The 12,185-nt window shown below is 42.8% G+C and overlaps 1 protein-coding gene across 6 annotated transcripts in view; it reads left to right on the forward strand.

The window, feature by feature from the left end:
• SNCAIP (synuclein alpha interacting protein) overlaps window positions 1–12,185 on the forward strand; it is a 121,262-nt gene that overhangs the window by 18,962 nt on the left and 90,115 nt on the right. For all 6 annotated transcript variants that reach the window (XM_083576671.1, XM_083576670.1, XM_083576667.1 and 3 more), the window contains exon 2: window positions 6,776–6,861. The gene's annotated coding sequence lies outside the window, so the exon portion shown is untranslated. The remainder of the gene's footprint in view (window positions 1–6,775; window positions 6,862–12,185) is intronic.

Here is a 12,185-nt window from a genome sequence, read left to right on the forward strand (position 1 = left end):
TTCCGCAGGGCCTGCAAGACGGAGCTGTTCCACCAGGCCTTTGGCCAAGGCACAGTCTGACCCCCTCCTCTGGTAATCCTCATAGAACTCTAGCCCAATGCTTGCCATTAATTTGATTCTGAATTGATTTTAGAATGAATTGATTTTGGAATGCTGTGTTACTTTTACTGTTGTTAGTCGCTCTGAGCCTGGCTTCAGCTGGGGAGAGCTGGATATAAATAAATTATTATTATTATTATTATTATTATTATTATTATTATTCCTCCCATGCAAAGGTGGTGGTGAGTCGGCTCAAATTCTTGCTCTCTGGTTGTATTTATGATATATATTTTGGAAAATGAGGTTTATGTAGGGGCATTATAGTTTCATTTCCAACCTGGCAATGCTTTTAAGTACACTCTCAAAGTGCGCCTCCCCCCCCCCCCATAGGGCTTTTGGGGTTTTTTGTTTCATATTGACTAAAGCACTGGAAACCATGTTTGCCATTGCAATGCATTTCTTTGAAGTCATTTCTGCACCAGGTAAAGTAAATTTTAACACACACATCCAATTGACCCCCCCAAAAAACCTGTTCTGTATTTTGCCTGACCTGTCCCTTATTTTGCCTGACCAAAGGTGGCAACCCTACATGTGGAGAGAACAGAGATGTCTGCAAGCCTAAGCATGCAGATTTCTCTTGAATTGGGAACCACTGTTGGATGATTCTCCCAGCATGTTCATTTGGAGGTCCATATTTATTGCACCAATGACATATTTGGACGAGAGGACAGAAAGAACTTGGAGGCAGGTCCAAGCTATGCTGCCTTATGATCCTACGAGATCCCTTCACATGGTTGATGCCTGAAGCGAGACCATATGTTTCTTTGCTCTATTGGTGTGCAAGTCTTCTGTGGTTCCGTGATATGACATATAAAATGTTTTACACACAAGAGATAGGAAGTGCTGCACATTTTAAACATTAAGCAGATAAAATTTGAGAGACATCGTAACAGTTGGAACACACATTATTACTTTTTTTCATAATTAGGGATAATATGAAGCAAAGAGTGTCTTCATATTAAACGCAGGATATTCTTGTTGGCAAGCGGTCTTAGACCAATTAAGCTAAATAAATTAAAGTGACTACCATCTGGCATTAGTCTCAAAGTGTTTTACAATAAGAAAGTAACTACACAATGCTCTGAGAGATTACAAAAGCACTGAAATTCTAATGGGCGATGATTTCATTTGAGCTGGGGAATATAACACAGAAGATCTACGCACCAAATTTCAGGAAACAGAAGCCAGGGATCCAAAGAACAGTGAAACTAGTTCTGTGGACCCAAGAGAGCTTAGATTTGTGGGTTTTTTCCCCACCTCAAGCATCAGCGTCCTGTGCCACATGGCAAACTACTTTTGAAACGGAGGTAGCGATAGGTGGACTTCCTTCGGCTTAATTCAGAGTTGGGTCAGCAATTACAACCACCTTTGGAAAATCCTCTGCACACATGCCTGCCAACACTTCTAAACTGACTTGTGATGCTGGATGCATTGCATCATATATTGCTCTAACATTTCATCCACATTTTGTCAGAGCACTTGGCAGTCATTGCTACTCAGATAGAGCTATGCAGATCCCTCCAAAGGGGGATTTTTAATAGCTACAGATCACTGTGGTAAAGCCTAGAAAGATGCTCAAAGGTGGGAAGTAACTATGCAGTCTCTATACTGAAACATAGTGCGAGTTTATGGGTGTGGGAAATATTGCATTAAGCTTTCCTGATTATATTGCTAGCTCTTCTGCTCCATTTTCTAATGTTCCTTTCACACTGCAGTACCTGTTGCGTTCTGGAACTGTAGCTTTTTGACTGCTACACCAGCATATCGCACCAAATTTCGTTCGCACAAACGTTGTTTGACAATGTAACTGCTCCCTCACCCTTTCCACACAGATGTGCTTCTGTTCCCTCCTGATTCCTGCATGAAAACAGGAGAAAAGAACTGTATGTCAGTATATGACCACAAACTTTGCCACTTTACTCTTGCAATTTTATGGGTTAAAAAAAAAAAAAGGTAAAGGACCCCTGACAGTAAAGTCCAGTCACGAATGACTCTGGGGTTGCAGAGGTCGTCTTGCTTTACTGGCCGAGGGAGCTGGCGCTTGTCCGCAGTTTTTCCGGGTCATGTGGCCAGCATGACTAAGCCACTTTTGGTGAACCAGAGCAGCACACGGAAACGCCATTTACCTTCCCGCCAGAGTGGGACCTACTTGCACTTTGATGTGCTTTCGAACTGCTAGGTTGGCAGGAGCTGGAACCAAGCAACGGGAACTCAGGTCGTCGCAGGGATTCAAACCGCCGACCTTCCGATCGGCAAGCCCAAGAGGCTCAGTGTTTTGCAAATGGTTGAAAGCTAAGTGCAAAATGTGCTTGGCGCCTGCCTAATTTCGAACAGTGCAATGCAACCTAGCACTCATTTCCAAATTATTTGGAAACAGGGTTTTTTCTGGAAGCAAACAACATGGAAATGAGTAGTAAACTTGTACTATATTGCAGCAGGGTCCCAGAAGTGGCTTTTATGTTGTGTGAAAGCTTAAATTATGGTTTCCATACGTCAGGAATTCCCTGGACATAGCCAGGATTTGCGTCCATATTTTCACTATTTGAAATATGGCAACCCTAACTTAAATATAATGCAGCCTCAGGCATACTAGACCAGGGGTCAGCAAACTTTTTCAGCAGGGGGCCGGTCCACTGTCTCTCAGACCTTGTGGGGGGCCGGACTATATTTTGAAAAAAAAAACACTGAACGAATTCCTATTCCTCACAAATAACCCAGAGATGCATTTTTTTAAAAAGCACACATTCTACTCATGAAAAAACACCAGGCAGGCCCCACAAATAACCCAGAGGTGCATTTTAAATCAAAGGACACATTCTATTCCTGTAAAACCACGCTGATTCCCGGACTGTCCATGGGCCAGATTTAGAAGCTAATTGGGCCAGATCCAGCCCCCGGGCCTTAGTTTGCCTACCCCTGTACTAGAGTATTGCAGAATATATGAGAACTTTATGGTTGTTGTTTTATTTTCAATTCATAACTAGCTTTGTTTTGAATTAGATATGAGGTTATTTGACAGTAACTGGTCTCCTCTGAATTGTGAAGTGAATCATCAATTATATCTTTCAATAAAGTAAGATATGCAGAGACATATATGGTCATAAAAGTTCATAAGTAATAGCTCCTGTGAGATTTCTTACAAGTGGTTTCAGTGCTGAGGTCAGAGCGGACACACACACACACACACACACACACACACACACACAACTGTTTTTGAGGATTTGGCCTTGGAGCCCATGTAATTTTTTTTGAGAAGCAATTCATAAATGCCACATTTCCATGAACAAAATGTTTCCAAACTGGCTTACTGTTGAAGATGGAGATTTTCAAATTATCGTGAATAATTCACTGGGAATGTGGTAGAGTTCTTTAAAATAACGACAAAAAACTTGCACAGTCTTTTCTATCATAAATGCTGTAAATATAATATTAAAGGTGCATACTTCTTTCTGCCCCTATTTTTAATATTTGTGCAATGATAATTTTACAGAACACTGACATGTAATCTGTAGATTTCTCTAATCTTAGTAGAGAACATTATTACAGGGAGCTCCTCCACCACCACCCCCAGGAACTGAAGTTTCTTATTCAGCATATTTAATCCCTACAAACCACATATCCCCTTATGGAAAGAAACACTGGTCCCTTCCCCCGCATTTCACTTACATAGCAGACAGTGACAAATCCTAGAAGTATTAGCTTGTTAGCTTGTTTTTAGCAAAAGCATCATGGTGAACTGCGGCGCCGTTAACCAACAATTTTATCATAGCATAAGCGTCTAACAAAATAGACCTTAGTCTTTCGCAAGAGCTTTTTGTCAAAATAAATTATTCCAGCAGGATCACTCTCATGTTTTGGTAGGTGAGGAAATAGCTGCAAGGGACAGAGGTTAGATATGTGTCGTCTTGTCATTGAGCCATGCTTTCATCAGGCAGGCTGTAAAAAAGAGGTCATACATAATCGGGACTTAACTATCTATTACTATCCTGCTGTGACAGCTCTCTGGAATTATTTTGACAGTTGATTTAAGAGGCTGCACAGGGTTATCTTATTACCTTGTTTACATTAACAGGGTACTTTGCATTTACGGGGCATTATAAGCTGATCTTGTTGTCATCTATTACTATAGTGTTGAGGAATACACACACGTGGTAGCTGTATAATCTGGCCCACAGCCTGCTTTAAAACTGGGGTGGTGAACCATTTTTCGTCTGATGATATTTTTTAGGGCCATATGGCAGTGGTGGGTGTGGCCAATGTATACATGCAGACACACTCCACACACATAAGTAGATTCAGCCCACACATATGGTCTCCACACATAGGGACCACGCCTGCACACTCAACACAAATAGAGCACACACAGAGACACACATACAACACACACTCACTCACTGAATTTGCAGGTACGCAGACCTCTTTTTTTCTCCTGCATGTGTACGCATGCACACGCATGCACGCACACACAGAGTTGTATATCCATGAATACACCATGCTGTCTGTCATTTCTCCAATGAAAATAAGGATGTCCTGTTCAACAACAAAAATGATCTTATTATTTATTCCCTGAGCATATGACTGCGTTGCCCCAGCCATTCCTGGCGGCTTCCAACATATATAAAAAACATAATAGGCAGTCAGTCGGTCAAGTTTATTGCTTATAGCCAAAGGCTGCTGCAATGTATACAATGTCATTCAATAAAATATATACTAGTTTGATACAAAAACTTAAAACATTTACATTGTCAAAACATGACCTAATCTGCACAAAGCTATAGAAACTCCTTAATATACAAATTGACACATTAGACAATAAAATTTATAAGCTAAAATCACCGCGGGGCCACGAATATATTAAATAATATTAAATAATACAATAGACAATTATGTACAAAGTTTAGTGAGAAAGATACAGCTTGGTGTTGATGGGGTCAAAAAAATTCATCTCCTTTACAGTTGATAGCTATCTCGGCTATATAATTTTTTCTCCTGTATTTGCATGTATATTCCTCCAGTAAAGTCCTGTGGGGAACTGAGTTCATATTGGGAAAGACTTGACCAGCTACTCGAAAGTATAGACTCTTTGTTGCCCAACCCTCTGTTTGTCTTGGGGGGAGACGTCAATGCCTGGATTGGCCTTGTCTCCCCACAAAATACAATATTATCTGGACTAAACTTGGAGGATGAATCCAAAATCTGCCAGAGGACACCACCTCTAACTGCACTGGGAAATACCTCTGTGAACTTATATAAAAAACTTAATAACACATTAAACATTTAAAAAACCTCCCTTCACAGGGCTGCCTTCAGATGTCTTCTAATGGTTACATATCTCCTTGGCTTGGGGGGTTGCATAGCTCCATACCATCCATCGTTTCTCCGATAAAAATAGGGACGTCCTAAGGAAAAGCAGGTCATTCTGGGATCAAATCAGAAACCAGGATTGCTTCTGTAAATCTGGAACTGTCCATGGAAAATAGGGACACTTGGAGGGTCTGGATATATTCTCTTGCCCAAGGCTGGCTGAGGGTTCTTACAAAATCATCCCCGATCCAGTGCTGGGGTGCAGGGAAATGCTGCCTTTTTGTTTTCACAGAACTATCTACAAAGAATAAAAGGCAGCTAGCTCAGGAACCCCTGCCACAGAAAGAAAAGGGGGGGTCTGCCTAACAGCGTAAACAGTACCCATGTATGCCAGATTGAGGTGGCAGCCATCCCACCACAGAGCTCTCCCAACTGAACTGGTCACCTACTACGGTTGTATCCCTGCTGCAAAGCACAAGCAGAGCGCTTTATCATCCAATCTCAGTGCAGAGCATCCCAGTGCTGAAATTGGAAAATAAAACTGGGATGGGGCTGGGGGGGGGGTTCCCTCCTATGTCTGGCCAGACTGAATCAAGGCTATGGGTTAGCCCCCTGTGCTTTAAAATAATGAAGGGAGCCGCAGGTAATTTCAGTGAGAACTAGTATGATATAATTCTTTCTGAGTTCCAGCTTGTAATCATGACATCCATATGTCTTTGGTACAGTCTCACATGTAATTATTTTACGGCCAATTCACAGAATTGTTGGACTGTACAAGTATATGTGTGTGTTTGGTGCAGTGTTCACTATATATTGCATATTTCTGCATTACAAATTGTTTTGGGTGTTTTAGTATTAAAAACAGATGACAGCACATATTTCAAGCATTCAGGCACATATGTTCAGAAGAGTAGAGTTACATCCAAAAGGGTGCATGTTCCAGGTCTCTGTATGCACCAATTCCCCCCCCCACGGGTATTTCTTCCTTTAGCATCTTCTCTGACACACCCTTCTCTCCCTGTCCCTGCCAAATTGGTATTTTCAACTCACCAAATGTAAAACCATCACAGGGAGTTACTAAAGAGGAACAGCTGGTAAAATCTGAATGTTTATTGCTCGCACGCACACAAATCACATCGCTGGATTATGGCCACATAGTATATATGCGTGTGAATACTAACTCTCACTCCAAGCTTCCTTTAACACTTCGAACTGCTCTTCCAAAGTAACAGCAGCGAGAATAATGGAAAAATATGTGCACTCAGCCAAATGTGTGCATGCATAATAAGTCAGCATCCTTCAGCATGTGTGTAACCATTAATTTTGTTCCTCTCAGCGTGGCTTGTAAATGTCTCCGAATTCTTCTTTGCAGATCTGGTGTGGTGGTGCTGCCTGTGTTAGACGAACGAATGTAGAACGCGACTTAGTGGAGGCTTGCAAAGACGTCGGAAGAATTAGGTAAATCAAATGGCAAGATCCACCTTTCTTTCTTTCTTTCTTTCTTTCTTTCTTTCTTTCTTTCTCCCCCCAGATACATCTGCACACACATGGGCTTTCACGATAAGACTCATTGAGAACCCTTCGTTCCTCCTCCGCCGCTTGCCCTTGGCTATGTGTACTGCAGCAGCTGGTCATTACTTTCAACAGGAAGCCTGCACGTGCCTCCCATATACACATCCAGCTGTCCCTCTCCTCCCCAGGGACCTTGCCTGCAAGTTTCTTAGGATTGCCTAGCCAAGGGCTAGCTGAGGGGAAGGAGGCAGGAAACGAAAGATCGGGCTCCAATGAGCCCTGTCCTGATCCTTCTGCTGCACGTGCAACTGTGGTTACTGGGAGGAGGGGAGCACCTTGGTGTCCACTGTTTTTGTGGTTTAATTTGAGAACATTCATGTCACTTCCTTGGAAGCGTATAAACAAGAGGGTGAAATATGGGGTCGGTTTCAAACATTTTGGCATTTTGCAATATGCTGTTCTTACCGTTCTTGTTTGTTGTGCGATGGGAAATTGGTTTATCTTTTGTCATTGTCTAGAGGGGTCTCCAAACCAAATGAATGGGTGAAATCAATAATAAAATAGACCGGGGTCAGCAATCGAAGGCCCATGGGCCATAAGCGGCCCATGGGGGTCATTTAACTGGCCCTCAAGCCGCCCCCAAACCAAGCCACCCGCTCGGTGAGTCCCCGCAAACTGTGCTAAACTGGCATGGCACGGTTACTTGCTTCCGTGGCGCCGAAAATTGCATCTGTGCATGTGCAGACACTGGAAATTGCATCTGCGCACAGACAACGGAAATCACGGGCGCAGTCCAGCCCACGGAGGGATCTCCACTGCAGTGAACTGGCCCAGGCAAGGTAAACCTTGCTGACCCATGAAATAAACATTTAAGTTTTAGTCTTTTAGCAGCACGACCCATTGGCTGCTGTACCAGCTCTTGCAGCAGCATGTGTTAACCACCATCGTATTCTATCGTTGCCATCCTTTCTGTGAGCTAGCTGTTCAGAGATGTATGGAAGCAGGCTTCTGCATGTATAGTCTTAGCTAGACTATACATACATACAGTTGCTGGGCACCCAGTCCCTCATCCCACTTCAGCAGCTGGTGCTATGTATGCCCATCCCACTTGCATATTCAGCGTTACTTAGAAACAATTCCTATTGAAAGCAATGGGCCTTACTTCCAGGTAAATGTTGTTAGGATTGCAGGCTTAGTAACTAAAGAAAGGGATGCAGGGAGCTGACAAATAGACACCTTTTATTTCTGTTAATCACAGATTGGGACTTCTATAGGCATAGCTGGATCAAAGTTCTCATTTTCACCAAATGGGCCCTTTGTTTTGTTAATGCACTCTCTGTTCGCTATCTTTTATTTGCTCCCTTCTCTTTGTAGAGAATGTGGACATGTCAATATGGGTTAAGTTCCACCTGTTGCCACAGTTCATCGCTTGGTCACTATGCGGCATAGAGTTGTCACGGTGTTCCTGCCCACGTTCTGCGGGAGGAGCTCGCACTTGGTATGAACTAGATGCCCTCGCACTTCACGTGGACGAAGAATCCAGGATGAAGAATTCCTGGATTCATGTTCTGCAGTTGCCGTGATATAGGGGAGCAAAGGGGTGTCTCCCTGGTCTTGATATTATTGCTTTTAGCGTTACTGCATTGCTGTCCTAATACCGCCCTGTCTATCTAAGTACCATATCATGGGTTCCCTGGTGGTCTCCCATCTGAGCACCTCAGCAGAGCCACCAGGTGTCCCTATTTTCCAGGGACAGCCCCAGATTTACAGAAGCCATTGTGATGCCTCCCTCTGCTGGCTCACTGGTCTGGTGAGCTCCTGTGGTTGGATCATTTCATGTTTGTTGCAGAAAGAAGATAGCCATGTAAGTAGGATTTCTCTCAGCATCTGCATTCTGTGATGATAGTGAATTCCTCTTGAGCTTAGATGCTTGAATGCCAAAACCAGTTTAGGGACATGGATCGGGAGAGTACTAACTGTGGGCCCCATTTTCTCTTTCTTTTCTAGGCTTTCTAAGCAACAGCGACACCCCATGCTTTGCAGCACCATTGCCCCAGCACAGATGCCTTTGCATCTGATCCCATCCATTCTCCAAAGCAATTTTAAGCCTGCAGTTGTACACATAATCATATCTATATAATTCCCATTTAAATTCATAAGAATTATGCACCAGTTGCTCTGTATAATATTGCAGTTTTGGCATTTGGTAGCAGGCATAGAAAAGGTTCTTAACCGTTTGAAGCTTGCCTAGTTTTGCAGTTCTTACCTTTTCCTTTTGAAGTTCAGCGTCATATATGTTTACTCAAAAGTAAGTTCTACTATGTTCAGTAGGGTTTAATCCCTAGGTTCCTGTGTTTAATCCTAACTCCATGTTTAGGATTGCAGCCTTAAATACCCTGATTAAAGAAATGTTTATTGTACATTTTTTCCCAGCCTCACACATTTCTAGGGAACAATTTGTCATATGTTTTTTTTCTCTTCTGATTTCAGTATAGATTTGTTATTTTAACTGAGGTTTAATGTTGTAATTAAATTACCAGTGTTTAAAACAAATGTATTCAGAAATGTCTTTGGACAGGTTTGTTTAAGGAAACATTTTCTTGGTCTGAAAAGTACGATGAAGTATTAGTTGTCAAGTTAAATATGAAGTATTATGTATTAATCAACTCAGAATATATGTAACCTCATTCCCATTACAGAATGCATGCCATACTTCATAACTGATTGATCCTGGTCTTCTTTCTTATCCAGTTTATTTCCATTTTTTTTAATATCTTAGTGGCTCTGTTATCTTCTTAATTGGTTTAGAGTTGGATTTTAAATGATTTCAGCTTTCTGTGATAACTTTGATAGCTTTTTTTCATAATATTTAGAGCAGAAAACTGTGTCGCACAGATGTTTACGATTAGCCTTTTGTATTGGAGGTGAAATGCTTTATCTAAGATAAAATAAGAACATAGGAATAGCCTGTTGGGTAAGGTCAATGGCTCTTCTAGTCTAGGGCTGACATGTTTCAAAAGGTGAAAATCTGGAAAGTTGTTGAGTTTGTTTGTTGCTTGGCCTAAGTTGTTGAGCAAAATCTAGACTTCCGACATGGTTTGCTATACGTCTGGGTTTTTCAGGACATTCCAGCGATTTCCGCCTGGACACTGCTTCCAACTGCTGTATTCCAACTATATCTGGGAAATTCTGGATGTTTGGCAACCCTATAGCCCAGCATCCTGTTCTCACACTGCTAACAAGATGTCTGTGGGACCTGAGCTCTGAGTGCCCTGTCTTCCTGAGGTTTCCAGCTACTGGTACAGTGGTACCTTGGGTTAAGTACTTAATTCGTTCTGGAGGTCCATACTTAACCTGAAACTGTTCTTAACCTGAAGCAACACTTTAGCTAATGAGGCCTCCTGCTGCCGCCGCGCCGCCGGAGCACGATTTCTGTTCTCATCCTGAAGCAAAGTTCTTAACCTGAAGCACTATTTCTGGGTTAGCAGAGTCTGTAACCTGAAGCATATGTAACCTGAAGCATCTGTAACCCAAGGTACCACTGTATTCAGAAACATTACTGCCTCCAAATCATATGGATCTTACATCTTGCAAGTACTTAGCCAGATTTATTTATTTATTTATTAGTTTAGCAGTAAGGTGTTAAACTGGGGGCGTGGGTGGCGCTGTGGGTTAAACCACAGAGCCTAGGACTTGCTGATCAGAAGGTCGGCGGTTCGAATCCCCACAACGGGGTGAGCTCCCGTTGCTCGGTCCCTGCTCCTGCCACCCTAGCAGTTTGAAAGCACATCAAAGTGCAAGTAGATAAATAGGTACCACTCCAGCGGGAAGGTAAACGGCATTTCTGTCTGCTGCTCTGCTTCGCCAGAAGCTGCATAGTAATGCTGGCCACATGACCCAGAAGCTGTACGCCAGCTCCTTCGGCCAATAAAGCGAGATGAGCGCCGCAACCCCAGAGTTGGCCACGACTGGACCTAATGGTCAGGGGTCCCTTTACCTTAAGGTGTTAAACTAGGACCTTGGAGACTGAGTTCAAATCCCTAGTAAGTCATGAAGCTCACTGGATGACCTTGGACCATTCATTTTCCTTCAACCACATGGTGGTTGTGAGAATGAAATAGGGAGGTGGAGAACCTCATATGCAGCCTCGAGCTCATTTTAGGAAAGCAGGGGTATAAATGTATTAATACAGTTAAACTGTGCTTGAGAGATTTAGAAAGCAATGGGGGGGAAAGGAAACTTCTTTCTCATAAGATCTCCAGGCCAGCAACATTTTAAAGGTGCACCAATTAAGCTTGCAGCTAATGATGTGCTTGTGTGTCCCTTCTTGAAACAACTTTAGCAGAGATCAGGTTTTTGTTCCCTTCTAAGACTAGAGGCTCTTGGGAAATTGCACTAAAAGGTAGCAATTGTGGGTCCAACATGTTTCAAAATCTGTGTGAAATCCTATGAATTCATAAAACCTGCATTGGGCCTGCACACCCTCAAGGTAGTGGCTATGAGAGTACATTGAAAGTAATTTGGCTATTTTTTGTGGAGTTGCAGCAGTAAAGAAACTGTGCTGAGTATAGTCCTGTAGTCTTGGTAATGTTTAGGACTGCAGTGAATGAGGGAGCGGGTTGCGCTGTGGTCTAAACCACTGAGCCTCTTGGGCTTGCCAATCAGAAGGTCGGCGGTTTGAATCCCCGCGGCAGGGTGATATCCTGTTGTTCAGTCCCAGCTCCTGCCAACCTAGCAGTTTGAAAGCACATCAATGTGCAAGTAGATAAATAGGTACTGATCCGGCAGGAAGGTAAACGGCATTTCCGTGTGCTGCTCTGGTTTGCCAGAAGCAGCTTAGTCATGCTGGCCACATGACCCGGAAGCTGTCTGCAGACAAACGGCAGCTCCCTCGACCTATAGAGCGAGATGAGGGCACAACCCCAGAGTCGTCTGTGACTGGACCTAACGGTCAGGGGTACCTTTACCTTTTACAGTGAGTGAATGTACAAAATGTACCACACCTTTCTCATAATTAAACATAAGCTGAGGATCGCTACCATTCTGGAATGCCGGAGGATGCAGAGAACAATTTGGATGGTATTAGACTCATTAAAATTACATACACTTGAAAGGATAAATGTAATATAGTTCCTAATTATAAGGAAACAACTTTATGATCTTGGAGGTACCTTTGAGAGATTATCTGCTGTGTCTTTGTAATCTTAGATGACAGGTAGGAGCCTTAACCTCAAGAACCCTTGAGAAAGATCTGATGTGGCGCTTAACAA

This window comes from Podarcis filfolensis, assembly GCF_964270895.1.
Source record: "Podarcis filfolensis genome assembly, chromosome: 11".
NCBI lineage: Eukaryota > Metazoa > Chordata > Lepidosauria > Squamata > Lacertidae > Podarcis > Podarcis filfolensis.